Source organism: Pan paniscus, chromosome 10, assembly GCF_029289425.2.
Source record: "Pan paniscus chromosome 10, NHGRI_mPanPan1-v2.0_pri, whole genome shotgun sequence".
NCBI classification, from domain to species: domain Eukaryota; kingdom Metazoa; phylum Chordata; class Mammalia; order Primates; family Hominidae; genus Pan; species Pan paniscus.
Window position 1 is genome coordinate 45,370,280 of NC_073259.2, and position 15,703 is coordinate 45,385,982.

Here is a 15,703-nt window from a genome sequence, read left to right on the forward strand (position 1 = left end):
GAAGAGGCTGACCCTGGCATGTACAGCTGGAGGGAGTGGGAGTGAGGCAATGTGTTTGGATTCTTCCTCTCTGCCCGTCCAGCTCATGGCAATTTGCGTGTTCCTTTATCTCACGGGATCCCTGCTCTGAGCCCACATCAGAGCCCCTCTCTAACAAAGAGGTGCCAGTGTCTGGCCTGCAGGCTGGGTACCTTTCTACTTGCTCCCACTGGCCTCTGCCCCACCCTTGACTCCCACCCTTCTCAGTTTAAGGATCTGAGCTGTGGTAGCCATCTCTAGCTCAGGGTGAGGGCATGGTGCCTGCAACCTCCCTGGGAATGAATTATTGAAGACAGCGTTGTGCTAGCTGTTCACAGCTGCTGCCCCTTGGGCCCACCATTGCCTCTTACTGTGCTTCTCACTGCTGTAAGGGGGTATGAGTCTTGGGACCTGGGAAGAGGGTATTGGGGAGAGGCAGGGACTGAATAAGGTTGAGGAAGTGGGCCTTGGAGAGAAGCCTCCTGGGGTGGAGGGAGGTGGGCTGGCAAAGACTTGTGGCCCCTCATCATGGATCAGGAGGGTAGTCATAGGACAGAGGGAGCTGGCAACCACTTGGTTGCAACCAGGTTGGGAAGTGAGACTGGAAGACTTTTGACTGGAGTGGTTTCCCAGGATTGGAGGTCTGGACTCTCATATGCTTCTGGGGTAACACAGAGCCAGAAGGAGTCTGGGTTTTTCCTTGAATGACCTGAAGTCAGCACCGGTAAGGGTCATTCAGGGATGCTCTGTGCAGAGAGGCCTCTGTCCCTTCCCTGCAAATAAGGTCTTGCATGTGTGGTGTGAGGAGTGCAGTTAGTGTCACGGTCCTAGACAGGCCTCATCTGGTACCTTGGAAAGAATGCAGGATTTAGAGCCTGAAGACCAGAGGGCAAGTCCTAATTCTGCCATTTGCTGGTTGTGGGCAAGCCATTTATTATCTCAGAAACTCAGTTTCTTACTTTTATTTTTTACTTAAAAAAATTTTTTTAAGACTAGTTAATTGCAATAGTGAGAAGGGGGGAAGAGTAGAACAAGGAGTTTGATCTGACTCTGAACAATCAATTCAGATTGCTTGCTACCTTTGTACTAGCCTCAGTTTCTTTTCTTTTCTTTTCTTTTTTTTTTTTTTTGAGTTGGAGTCTCACTGTGTCTCCCAGGCCGGAGTGCAGTGGAGTGATTTTGGCTCACTACAACCTCCACCTCCTGGGTTCAAGGGATCCTCCTGCCTCAGCCTCCCGAGTAGCTGGGACTACAGGTGCGTGCCACCACACCGGGCTAATTTTGTATATTTTTAGTAGAGATGGGGTTTCATCATGTTGGCCAGGCTTGTCTCAAACTCCTGACCTCAGGTGATCTGCCTGCCTCGGCCTCCCAAAGTGTTGGGATTACAGGTGTGAGCCACCGTGCCTGGCCCCCACAACCTGTTGCTTATTATTTTTTTATTTATTATTTATTTTTTTTTTTGAGAAGGAGTCTCACTGTTGCCCAGGCTGGAGTGTGATCTCGGCTCACCACTGCAAGCTCCGCCTCCCAGGTTCAAGCAATTCTCCTGCCTCAGCCTCCTGAGTAGCTGGGATTACAGGCGTGTGCCACCACGCCCAGCTAATTTTTTTGTATTTTAAGTAGAGACGGCGTTTCACCATGTTGGTCAAGCTGGTCTCGAACTCCTGACCTTGTGATCCGTCTGCCTTGGCCTCCCAAGTTCTTTTAAAACTAGAAAAGAACGATGGTGGCTTAACAAGAGGTTCTGTGAGAGCTCAAGAGGAACACTTGCGCTTCATGAGATGTAAATTGCTGTACCAAAGTTAGTTGTTATTGCGGGTAAGAATATCATAAACAGGGAAGCAGCACGTAGTGGAAAGAACCTGCACAGGGTCAGTGGCCTAGGTTTTGGCATCTGGCCTGTGACTAACCCATGGAAAGACCTCTTAGGTCCCTTCCACTTCTGAGATTAAATGACTTCTCAAAGGCCAATTAGTCAACGCTCGGATCTGGATTCAGACCCAGATCTTCAGAATCTACCTCCTGGGTTTTTTTCCATTACAGCCCGTGGGCCGGGTACTCTAGTCCACCCTGACCTTCCATGGGCTCAGCACGCTGGGACCTCCCCTGAAAGTCCCCCACACCCAGATACCACAGTGATTAGCATTTCATTCCTTTGTATTATACATGGGAGGTGCATAATACAGGTGGATCCTCCCACCTAAGCCTCCCTAGTAGCTAGGGACTATAGGCACATGCCACAATGCCTGGTTAGTTTTTTTTATTTGTTATTTTTTGTAGAGATGGGGTTTTACCATGTTGCCAGGGCAGGTCTCAAACCCCTGGGCTCAAGCAATCCTGTCTCGGCCTCCCAAAGTGTTGGAATTACATTCGTGAGCCACTGTGCCCGGCCAATTTTCATTTAATCTAATCATAGTCTATATTTAAATCTCCCTGGTTGGCCCCAAAATGTCTTTTTTTTTGAGATGGAGTTTCACTCTTGTTGCCCAGGCTGGAGTGCAATGGCGCAATCTCAGCTCAATGCAACCTCCGCCTCCCGGGTTGAAGCCATTCTCCTGCCTCAGCCTCCTGAGTAGCTGGGATTAGGCGTGCGCCACCATGCTTGGCTAATTTTTGTATTTTAAGTAGCGACAGGGTTTCACCATGTTGGTCAGGCTGGTCTCGAACTCTTGACCTTGTGATCTGCCCTCCTTGGCCTCCCAAACTGCTGGGATTACAGGCATGAGCCACCATGCCTGGCCAGCAGCCTACTTTTAAGGAAGAGAGAGAGAGATCGCATAGAAGTCACAGTCTTTTTGTAACCTAATTTTGCAAGTGGCATCTGATCACTTTTGCTGCATTTTATTTCTTAGAATTGAGTCACTAGACCCAGCCCATGCCCAGAGTGTGGGAGTTACATAAGGGCCTGAATATCAGCAGTCAGAGATCATTGGAAGCTATTTCAGAGCTGCCTACCAGTATATTATAGGTAATATTCCATATTTTATCACATGAGAAGATACATAGCAATTTATTTATATTATTATTATTATTTTTGAGATGGAATTTCGCTCTTGTTGCCCAGGCTGGAGTGCAATGGCGCAATCTTGGCTCACTGCAACCTCCGCCGCCTAGGTTCAAGTGATTCTCCTGCCTCAGCCTCCTGAGTAGCTGGGATTACAGGCATGCGCCACCATGCTAGGCTAATTTTGTAGTTATAGTAGTGAAGGGGTTTCTCCATGCGTGAGCCACAGAGCCCAGCCTATTTTTATTATTTTTTTTGAGATAGAGTCTTGCTCTGTTGTCTAGGCCAGAGTGCAGTGGCACAATCTTGCCTCACAGCAGCCTCCTGGGTTCAAGTGATTCTCCTGCCTCAGTCTCCCAAGTAGCTGGGATTACAGGCACACACCACCACGTCTGGCTAATTTTTGTATTTTTAGTAGAGACAGGGTTTTTGCCATGTTGGCCAGGCTGGTCTCAAACTCCTGACCTCAAGTGATCCACCTGCCTCGGCCTTCCAAAGTGCTGGGATTACAGGCATGAGCCACTGCACCTGGCAATTTAAAAGGGCCTTTCATATATATGTTATTTGAACTTTAACAACTCTGTGAAGGCAGATATTGTTACCTCCATTTTATCAATGAGAAAACAGCCTTGAAGAGAGCTTCCTTTTTCACCCTACCTAAAGTAGGCCCCTTCAGTTACCCTTTATCACAGTTATTAATTTCCTGCAACACAGTTTTTAAAAAATAGACTCTTTTTTTTTGAGACAGTCTTGCTCTGTCGCCTAGGCTGGAGTGCAGTGGCGCATCTCGGCTCACTGCAAGCTCCGCCTCCCGGGTTCATGCCATTCTCCTGCCTCAGCCTCCTGAGTAGCGGGGACTACAGGCGCCTGCCACCATGCTCCGCTAATTTTTTATATTTTTTAGTAGAGATGGGGTTTCACCGTGTTCGCCAGGATGGTCTCGATCTCCTGACCTTGTGATCCGCCTGCCTCAGCCTCCCAAAGTGCTGGGATTACAGGCATGAGCCACCGCGCCCAGCCTAGAAGTTTTAAATTCACAGCAAAATTGAGCAGAAAGTCCAGAGTTCCCACATACTTCCTTCCCTGACACATGCACAGCCTACCCCCTATTAACATCCTGCAGCAGAGTGGTAAATTTGTTAAAATGAACCTACATTGACACATCACTGTCACAAGTCCACAATTTACACTAGGCAGGGGAGAGTTCTAGTTCTACCACTGAACTGCAAGTGCTACAGTTATACTAGGGTTCACTCTTGGTGTTGTACATTCTGGGGGTTTGGATAAATGTCTAAATGACATGTATCCACCATTATAGTATCACACAGATTAGTTTCACACTGCCCTAAAAATCCTCTGTGCTCTTCCTCTTCATCCCTCCCTACACTTAACCCTTGGCAACCATTGATGTTTTTACTGTTTCCAGTGTTTTGTGTTTTTCAGAATGTCCTATAGTTGGAGTCACGCAGTATGGTGTTTTTTTGTTTGTTTGTTTTTTTGAGACAGAGTCTTGCTCTGTCACCCAGGCTGGAGTGCAGTGGCACGATCTCAGCTCACTGCAAGCTCTGCCTCCCGGGTTCACGCCATTCTCCTGCCTCAGTCTCCCAAGTAGCTGGGACTACAGGCGCCAACCACCACGCCTGGCTAATTTTTTGTATTTTTAGTAGAGATGGGGTTTCACCGTAGTCTCGATCTCCTGACCTTGTGATCTGCCCGCCTCGGCCTCCCAAAGTGCTGGGATTACAGGCGTGAGCCACCGCGCCCAGCCATCATGCAGTATGTTAACCAGATTCTGCGACACACTTTTCAGGCTGTATAATCTCATTCTTTGTCTGCTTGTTTATTAGCTGCCTCTCTGGATGAGACTGCAAGTTGCCTGAGGGCAGGAACTTTGTCTGTCTTTACTTATCACTGTATTTCCAGTGCCTAGAATTGTGCCTGCCACCTAGTAAGCATTAATGAATGTTTGTTGAAAGGAAGAATGTTTCTGGCTGGGCACAGTGCTTCGCGCCTGTAATCTCAGCACTTTGGGAGGCTCAGGTGGGTGGATCACCTGAGGTCAGGAGTTCAAGACCAGCCTGGCCAACATGGTGAAACCCCGTCTCTACTAAAAATACAAAAATTACCCGGGCATGGTGGCAGGCGCCAGTGATTCCAGTTAGGAGACTGAGGCAGGAGAATCACTTGAACCTGGGAGGCAGAGGTTGCAATGAGACGAGATTGTGCCACTGCACTGCAGCCTGGGCGACAGAACAAGACTCCACCTAAAAAAAAAAAAAAAAAAGAATAAGTTTTGAAGTTTGTCCTTGTCACATTCCAATTGGTTGGAATCCAGGTCTCCTTGACTTGACAGCCTAGACTGATCTGTTCATTACACCACACTGGGAAGGAAGAAAGGTGTGTCTGAGGGGTGGGGTGGGAATAGAGCCCAGAGAAGGGAGACAGCAGGAGGAGTGACAACCAGAGAGGAGAGGAGGGGGCAAATGGCTTTTCTGTAAACACACTTGGCCAAGGGGGCAGCTTAGAAGGCTCTCTTTTCCCCTTAGAATTCTGCCCCAAAGTGGGCATAGTCCTCTTGTCTTGGTCCTTCTCCACATACCAAGAGAGGCTCACTTTAAACGAGTGAGCAAAAAACTTTACCTAATACTAAGGAAACACAAAAAGAAAATAAACAATGAAAATACATGAACTCTAAAACAGCTCAGCGTTGTCTGAAGTGTAAAGTTTCCATTCTCACTCCCTGGACTCTCAGACTCGGGTCCTTTGTGTGTCTTGCCTCCTAGATAACTGCTGCCCAATTCCAAAGGGCTTTTCACAATTTTCCAGTCTCCTAGTTTCCCTGCCTCCCAGCTCCCAGCCTGTTTGCCAGGATGGGTATGGGGTACATTAAGACTTTTATTTATTTTCAAAAACATTTATTTTGAGGCAGGGTCTCACTCTGTTACTCTGGCTGGAGTACAGTGGTGCAATCATAGCTAACTGCAGCCTCAAACTCCTGAAGTCAGGCGATCCTCCTGCCTCAGCCTCCTGAGTAGCTGGGACTACAGGTGTGTGTCACCATGCCTGGCTAAAGACTTTTAGATGCACTAAGAACTCAAGAGACTACGATGATCCCCATGCAGTTGAAAACAACTTAATTCAACAAACAATTCAACTGTAAAAAAAAATTTAAGAATGCTAAAAATGTTCTGAAAATTTCCATGACAAATTTGACATTTTGGGGAAAATGTCAAGTATCACATTATTTCTAAATAAATATTACTCAGTGCCCCTGCTTTGCTGGCACTTAACACTCAGAGTGCCTGTTAGGTAGATACTCACTCTTCCCCCTATGCCTACCTCCATGGGAAATAGGAAATGTAGAGGAATCATAGTACACTGTTAATTTCCTCATTTGGAGTACTTTCCTGCTGGCATAAAAACTGTGAACGCTTGGCATCTCCCTTTTTATCTTGAACATTTTAAAAATGTAATTAATTAATTAATTAAAAATATTTTTTTTTGAGACAGTGTTTCACTCTGTTGCCCAAGCTGGAGTGCAGTGGCGTGATCTCAGCTCACTGCAACCTCCGCTTCCTGGGTTCAAGCGGTTCTCCTGCCTCAGCCTCCTGAGTAGCTGGGACTATGGGCATGTGCCACCACACTCAGTTAATTTTTGTATTTTTGGTAGAGATAGTGTTTTACCATGTTGGCCAGGCTGGTCTCGAACTCCTGACCTCAAGTAATCTGCCTGCCTTGGCCTCCCAAAGTGCTGGGATTAAAGGCGTGAGCCACCATGCCCGGCCTTGAACATTTTTTTTAATTTTTAATTTTTTTAAGAAAGAGATGGAGTCTCGCCTTATTTCCCAGGCTGGTTTGGAACTCCTGAGCTCAAGCAATCTGCCCGCCTCAACCTCCCAAAGTGCTGGGATTACATGGTGCCTACCCATGAACATTTTAAAACCTACAGAAAAGTTGCAAGAATAATACAATGAACACATAAACCTTTCACTTAGATTCACTGGTTGTTAACATTATCCCACATTTGCTTTATCACTATGTAGGTGTGTGTTTTTGCTGAACTATGTGAGAGTTAGTTGCAGACATTAACTTCCTTCCTAAAGACTTCATTTGGTATTTACCAAGAACAGGGGTATTTCTACATAACCACAAGATAATTATCACACTCAGGAAATCTAACAGTGATATACCATTATCTAATCTACATTTCCCCAAGTGTCCCAATAATGTCCTTATAGTTTTTTTTTAAAAATCGGGGCTCTGATAAAGCATCATGTGTTGTATTTAATTGTGTCTCTCTAGTCTTATTAAAGTTTCCCAATTTTTTTCTTGCATAACTTTGATATTTTTGAAGAATGCAGGCTAATTGTCTTAGAGGTGTCCCTCAATTGGTTTCCTCGATTCAGGTTAAACATTCTTGGTAAGAATACCACATAGGTGGTCGGGTGAGGTGGCTCACGCCTGTAATCTCAGAACTTTGGAAGGCCGAGGTGGGCGGATCACCCGAGGTCAGGAGTTCAAGACCAGCCTGACCAACATGGTGAAACCCAGTCTCTACTAAAAATACAAAAAATTAGCCAGGTGTGGTGGTGCACACCTATAATCTCAGCTACTTGGGAGGCCGAGGAAGGAGAATTGCTTGAACTTGGGAGGTGAAGGTTGCAGTGAGCTATGATCGCGCCACCGCACTCCAGCTCTGGTGACAGGGCAGGACTCCCATCTTAAAAAGAATACTACGTAGGTGATGTTGTGTCCTTCCCAGTGCCTCACATTGGGGGCATATGATATCGGTTTGTCCCATTTTTGGCACTCTTAAATTCGATCACTTGGTTAAGGCAGCGTCTGTGGCATTTTTCTTATTTTTGAGACGGAGTCTTGCTCTGTTGCCCAGGCTGGAGTGCAATGGCATGATCTCGGCTCACTGCAACCTCCGCTTCCCAGATTCAAGCGATTCTCCTGCCTTAGCCTCCTGAGTAGCTGGGATTACAGGTGCATGCTACCACGCCCAGCTAATTTTCGTATTTTTAGTAGAGTCGGGGTTTCGCCATGTTGGTCAGGCTGGTTTTCAACTCCTGACCTCAGCTGATCCACCCACCTTGGCCTCCCAAGGTGTTGAGATTACAGGCATGAGCCGCCGTGCCGGGCCGGTGGTATTTTTCTTAATCAGGGAGGATGTGACCTTAGAAAGAAGGAGAGAAATGAGGATAACAAAGAGCAGAGGCAGATGTGGTGGCTCATACCTGTAATCCCATCACTTTGGAAGGCTGAGGTGGGAGGATTGCTTGAGCTCAGGGTTTGAGACTAGCCTAGGCAACAGAGCAAAACTCTGTCTCCACAAAAAAATTTTAAAAATTAGCCAGGCGGGCTGGGCATGGTGGCTCATGCCTGTAATCCCATCACTTTGGGAGGCCGAGGCGGGTGGATCACGAGGTCAGGAGATCGAGACCATCCTGGCTAACATGGTGAAACCCCGTCTCTACTAAAATACACACACACACACACACACACACACACACACAAATTAGCCAGGCGTGACAGCAGGCGCCTGTAGTCCCAGCTACTTAGGAGGCTGAGGCAGGAGAATGGTGAGAACCTGGGAGGCGGAGCTTGCAGTGAGCCGAGATCGCGCCACTGCACTCCAGCCTGGGCGACAGAGCGAGACTCCGTCTCAAAAATAAAAAATAGGCCGGGCACGGTGGCTCATGCCTGTAATCCCAGCACTTTGGGAGGCCAAGGCAGGTGGATCACCTGAGGTAGGGAGTTCGAGACCAGCCTGGCCAACATAGGGAAACCCCCTCTCTACTAAAAATACAAATATCAGCCAGGCGTGGTTGAGGGCACCTGTAATCCCAGCTACTTGGGAGGCCGAGTAACAAGAATCGCTTGAACCCGGGAGGCGGACATTGTAGTGAGCCGAGATCGCGCCATTGCATTCCTGCCTGGGCGACAAGAGCGAGAGTCCATCTCAAAAAAAATAAATAAATAAAAATTAGCCAGGTGGCTGGGCACAGTGGCTCACGCCTGTAATTCCAGCACTTAGGGAGGCCGAGGCAGGCGGATCACCTCAGGTAGGGAGTTCGAGACCAGCCTGACCAACATGGAGAAACACCGTCTCTACTAAAAATACAAAAATTAGCGGGGCGTGGTGGCAAGCGCCTGTAATCCCAGCTACTCGGGAGGCTAAGGCAGGAGACTCGCTTGAACCCGGGAGGCGGAAGTTGCATTGAGCCGAGATCGCGCCATTGCATTCCAGCCTGGGCAACAAGAGGGAAACTCCATCTCAAAAAAAAAAAAAAAAAAAAAAAAAAATGCTAGGCATGGTGGCACTTGCCTGTAGTTCCAGCTAATTGGGAAGCTGAGAGGAGAAGATCGCTGGAGCCCAGGAGCTCGAGGCACCTCTGCACTCCAGCCTGGGCAACAGCGATGATACCCTGTCTCTAAAAAAACAAACAAACACAAACAAACAAAACAAAGAGGAGAGGCCCAGAAAGGAAAAGCTGTGATTGTTCATGTTTTTCCTGGGGACATGACTGCATGACGTGACTAGGCAATTCCTGCTCCTTGCTGCAAAGGCAGTGAGCCTTGGATCCAGTCTGAAGCAAGCCCAGTAGTAATTGAAAATCTTCCTCTTCTTCGCTTCTCTTTTCCCAAGCTCCAGTCCTAAACTAAGGACTGAGTTCCAACTGACTGAAAACCAAATTAAAAGAGGAGCCTTGCTCCCTTCCTTGTGCTCAGCGTTGAGACCCTGCCGCGGCCTCAGCGGTCGTCCCTGCCCTGTCCGCCCCGGGCTGCACCCTGCAAGGCTCCTGCTGTTGTCCCCGGAGCATGGGAGGCTGCTGGGCATGAGTGGCTTGGTCCTGCGGAAGCTGCGTGGCAGGGAGGGGGTCCATGGCTGCAGCCAACAAAGGCAGCAAGCCCAGATTCCGGAGTATCCACTTTGTGACAGGCCACGATGCAGAGGGCTCCCAAAGCCACGTCCACTTTGATGAGAAGTTGCAGGACTCGGTGGTCATGGTCATCCAGGAGAGGGACAGCAGCTTTCTGGTCAAGGTTCCTGAAGATCCTGCACAGGTATGAGATTACCTTTGCTCCGCCCCAGTGCACAGGCTGAGCAAGGACGTCCGCCAGGCACTTGTCCCCAGCCTGCACCTGAAGCTTCTCAGCGTCCTACCCTTCCCTGAAGGTTATAGTGTCAAGTGCGAGTACTAGGCGCACAAAGAAGGGGTCCTCAAAGAGGGGATGCTGCTAGTCTGGGAAGGTGGCAACAGCACCTGCGTGCGCGGGAGGTGCAAGCCTGCATCATGGACTGACGCCATGGCACGTGCATGCTGCTGGACGGTGTCAAATGCGTGGGTGCCAAGCTGGAATACCACTCGGAGCACAGCGACTGGCACGGCTTTGACTGAGGCCCGAGTGGGTGGGATGGAGTGGCCTTGCCCACGCCTGTCACCTCTGCCTTCATTCAAGCCACCACCCTGCCTCTCCTGCATCCTCCTCTTCCACTTCCTCCTCTCCGTGTGCCTCAGTCTCCTGCCAGAAGAAATGGCTTGAGCCCTCAAGGAGGCTGTCTGAGGAAGGGAGGGGAGGGCCTGGGGTGGGTACTCCCACTCCCCACCCCAAGCCATAGGGGCTCCAGCCAGGGTCTGGGAGAGGACGGAGCTGGTTCTCTGAGGTCGTGGCCCCGTTACCTCTGCTGCTGCCTTGCTTCAGCCACCTCTCCTGTCCCTCCCTCGTTCGCACTGCTGTCCTCCATGAGTAGCAGGGAGGTGCAGTCCCCAGCTCCTACCCCTCAGGTCTGTGTTACTTGATTTTTAAGCGACTGGTTGGGATAGAATCCTAAAGAAATAAAACTTCCAGTGTGGGGGCGGGGTCGGGGGGAGACGACCCTTGTCCCCAGTGTTACTCCCAAACATTTGTGTGATATGCCGGCAAGGATCAGGGAGATAACCGATTTCAGTTATCTGCACTCACATACAGGCCCTTTGAGGCTTGTGAGATGAGAAAGTTTGATATTGTTAATCTTTTCAGTCTCTCTCACCTCTTACACACATATACAGAGCTGGCTTCCTGGACCACTTCTGGAAAGAGCAAAATCTACTTTTTCCATGGCAACTATTTAGCCAAGGAAACTGGGAGTAAAAGGGAGGATGTCCCTATGACCCTCTCCTTACTACTCTAAAATATCTTTTTTTTTTCTTTTGAGATGGAGTCTTGCGCTGTTGCCCAGTCTGGAGTGCAGTGGTGTGATCTCGGCTCACTACATCTTCCGTCTCCTGGGTTCAAGCGATTCTCGTGCCTCAGCCTCCTGAGTAGCTGGGGTTACAGGTGTGCACCACCACACCCAGCTAATTTTTGTATTTTTAGTAGAGACGGAGTTTCGACATGTTGGCCAGGCTGGTCTTGAACTCCTGCCCTCAAGCCATCCACCCACCTTGGCCTCCCAAAGTGCTGGGATTACAGGTGTGAGCCACCATGCCTGGCCTTTTTTTTTTTCTTTTTTGAGTAAAATATCTTAAAGAAAAGTGTGGGCATCATGATAGTCCACCAAGAAATACTTCAGTAGTATCACTCAGAAAGAACATATTTCAACCACCATATGATCTGGCAATCCCACTATTGGGTATATATCTGAAGAAATAAAACCAGTATGTTGAAGAGATATCTGCACTCCCATATTTATTGCAGCTTTATTCACAATAGCCAAGATATAGTCACTGGGCACAGTGGCTTACATCTATAGTCCCAGCTACTCTGGAAAGCTGAGGCAGGAGGATTGCTTGAGTCCAGGAGTTGGAAGCTGCAGGGCACTATGATCATGCCTGTGAATAGCCAGTGCCCTCCAGCCTGGGCAACAAAGCAAGATCTGTCCTTATTAAAAAAAAAAAAAAAAAAAAAAAAAAAAGGCCAGGCACAGTGGCTCATGCCTGTAATCCCAACACTTTGGGAGGCCAAGGCAGGCAGATCACAAGGCCAGGAGTTCAAGACCAGCTTGACCAATATGGTGAAACCTCGTCTCTACTAAAAATACAAAAATTAGCCTGGCGTGGTGGCGAGTGCCTAGCTACTCACGAGCCTGAGGCAAGAGAATTGCTTGAACCCAGGAGGCAGAGGTTGCAGTGAGCCAAGGTTGTGCCACTGCACTCCAGCCTGGGCGACAGAGCGAGACTCCGTCTCAGAAAAAAAAACAAAAAAAACAAAAAACAACACACACAATAGCCAAGATATGGAATCACCCTGAGTGTCCATCAACAGAAAAATGGATAAAGAAAATGCAGTATACAGTATATATATTATGTAATAATATTCAGCCATAAAAAAGAATGAAATTTTGCAATTTATGGCAATATGGATGAACCTGGAGGATATTATGCTAAGTGAAATGAGCCCAGCACAGAAAGACAAATGCCATGTGATCTCTTTTTTTTTTTGAGACGGAATCTCTCTGTCACCTAGGCTGGAGTGCAATGGTGTGGTCTTGGCTCACTGCAACCTCCACCTCCTGGGTTCAAATGATTCTCCTGCCTCAGCCTCCCAAGCAGCTGGTACTACAGGTGCATGCCACCACACCCGGCTAATTTTTGTATTTTTAGTAGAGACGGGGTTTCACTGTGTTGGCCAGGCTGGTCTCGAACTCCTGACCTCATGATCCGCCCGCCTTAGCCTCCCAAAGTGCTGGGATTACAGGCATGAGCTATTGCACCTGGCCATGATCTCATTTATATGTGGAATCTTAGAAAGTTGAACTTGTAGAAAAAGTAGAATGGCAGTTACCGGAGGCTGGGGAGTGGGAGGATTGGGCCGAAATGAAGTTGGCCAAAGGATACAAAATCTGTTAGACGAGAGGAATAAGTTCAAGAGATCTATTGCACAACGTGGTGAATAGAGTTAATAGCAATGCATCTTATACTTGAAATTGCTAAAAGAGTAGATTTTAGGTGTTCTCACCACCAAAAAAAAAGATAAGCATGTGAAGTGATGCATATGTTAATTAGCTTGATTTAGCCATTTCACAATGTATACATATTTCAAAACATGTTGTACACAATTTACGTATATATATATAATTTTTATTTGTCAATTTAAATAAATAAATAAATGTTAAAATTAGGGGGAATTTCTTAGTGTCAAAATAACATTACCCAGCCGGGCGCGGTGGCTCACGCCTGTAATCCCAGCACTTTGGGAGGCCGAGGCGGGCGGATTATGCGGTCAGGAATTCAAGACCAGCCTGACCAACATGGTGAAACCCTGTCTCTACTAAAAATACAAAAATTAGCCGGTCTTGGTGGCATGCGCCTGTAATCCCAGCTACTCAGGAGGCCGAGGCAGGAGAATCACTTGAACCCGGGAGATGGAGATTGCAGCGAACTGAGATCCTGCCACTGAACTCCAGCTGGGTGACAGTGCGAGACTCCGTCTCAAAAAAAAATAAAAAAATAAAAAAATAACATTACCCTTCCCTAACACAATTAAACATAATTCCATCTAATATCCAGCACACTTTCAAGTTTCATCATTTGTAAGAGGGGTTAACTTTGATGGGTTTGGGTGGGGGAAGAATTTAAAAAGCCCTCAAGAAGGAAGTGGCATTTTGAGGAGTCCTTGAAAGATGACTAACAGCTACCACATTGTGGCAGGCAAACCTGAGATGGCCACAAATGATCCCCACGTCTTGGTATTCATGCCCTTGAGTAATCCCCTCCCCTTGACTGTGGGCTGGCCTAGAGACTTACTTCTGATCCATCAGAAGGTGATGGACGGCACTTCTATAATGAGGCTATAAGAGACCATTGACTTCTGTTTGCTAGCGGAATCTCTTCTTGCTGGCTTGGATGAAGACATACTGCCATGTGGCAGAGGCCTAAGGGAAAGGTGCCTGAGGCCCTCAGTCCAGCAGCCCAGCCCATATGGAACTGAATCCTATCAACGACCACATGAGCTTGGAATTGGATCCTTCCTTATTCCAACCATAGATGAGACTGAAGCCTCAGCTAACATCTTGCTTGTAGCTTTGTGAGACCTTGAAGTAGAGGACCCCACTGAGCTATGCTCAGTCTCCTGATAGGCAGAAACTATGAAACAGTAAACGTGTGTTGCCTTAAGCTGCTAAATGTGTGGTAATTTGTTACGCAGCAATAGAGAACTAATACACTTGTTTAATAAAAATGGCCTTGCGCATGGAAGTCATTGCTATCCTCCCTTTTTTACTAAGGGGGAAACTAAGGCCCAGAAAGGCTTGATGAATTGCCCAACATACCAGTCATCTTGATTGTAAAAACAGAAACAGACTCCAACTAATGTGAGCAGAAATGACATTTGTTGGAAGGATAGTGAATAACTTGCTCACAGAACTGATAGAAAGGCAAGAGTATAAGGCGTAAAAAACAGGCAGGAACAAAGAGAAATTAGGCAGCAGGAATGATAGGAGGGTCAAGTTTGGGCTTCTGACACTGCTGCTGAAAGCAGAATGAATTCTAAACCGCTCTTGCTTCTTCACATCCCCCAGCTCCAGACTCTAAGCTTTTGGTAGGAGTGGCCAGTCATCTGAGCTTGGGTCAGCGGGTTGGTGACTGGGATCAGTTCACAGTAGGTGCTCAAACATGGTTAATTCAACTCATAAAAGACGAATCTGGCATTGCGTATAAAACTAGATGGAGGGTGCGCTCATCCCTCCAACACCCAGAGACCAGTGTTCCAGCCCTTCCCTGATTTCCAGAATTTCCCATACTGCCCCTAGGAGCCGTGAGCCAGAGAAGACTACAGATTGAGTAGTGAAAAGTCGGGAACTATGGGCTGCAGTGCCACGATTGTGCCACCAGAGGGCATACAAGACCCAGACATTTACTAAGGTGGGGACGAGGGAATAGGTGCTGGCGGAATGGGATAGTGAAGACTGAGGAAGTCTGGGCTCTGGAAACCCAGAGAAGGACTAGCAGTGGTGTGGGCACCAAGAGTTGCCTCATCCTCATGGCCCTAGCTGTACTCCCTCTCCACTCTGGAAGCTTTGGGCTCTCCTGGTCTTTGCTCTGAGACCTTTAAGAGGACTTTGGACTCTTTTTATGGCATCAATTCTCCAACTGTAAATACTGCCCCCACCCCATCAGTTCCAGATCGGCATTGGAATAGAGTGCAGGGGTGGGTAGGGTGGGGTAATGGGTGTGCCTCTCGCCCTGCAAATGGGGTGAGGTTGGGATGGGCAGTAGCTTCCTCAAACTAGAGCTCCTATGGCAGTAGGGCAGAAGGAGGTGGAGTGGGCCTTCTCCTCTGGGCTGTAACTTCCAGTGCGTAGCACAGTGCCTGGGACGTGGTAGGAACTCAATAAATATTTGTCGACTGTTGATAATTATTTGATATGCATAAACCATGCAGAGAGAGCCAAGGCAGGTCATTAGGGTACTCCAACTCCAGAACATTTCCTGAGTCCTTCCACTTCTCAGCAGCCCCGCCCTCTATCACCATCCTTGTCCAAGCCACTGTTTCCACTTGGACCACTATAATAGCTTTCTAAGTGGTTTCCCTTGCATCCCTTGATCCCACAATTTATTCTCCACTCAGCAGCTACCATGATCCTTTAAAACCATAAATCAGATCGTGCCACTTCTGAGCTTAACACCTTCCAAAGGCTTCTCATTACACTTTCAATGAAATCCAAACTCCTTTCCCTGGCCTAAGAGCTTC

General features: G+C 47.8%; 1 pseudogene; it reads left to right on the forward strand.

Moving 5' to 3' along the window:
* The first annotated feature begins 8,121 nt into the window (after positions 1–8,121).
* LOC129393511 (adipose-secreted signaling protein-like) lies at positions 8,122–14,136 on the forward strand (annotated as a pseudogene).
* The last annotated feature ends 1,567 nt before the right edge of the window (positions 14,137–15,703 follow it).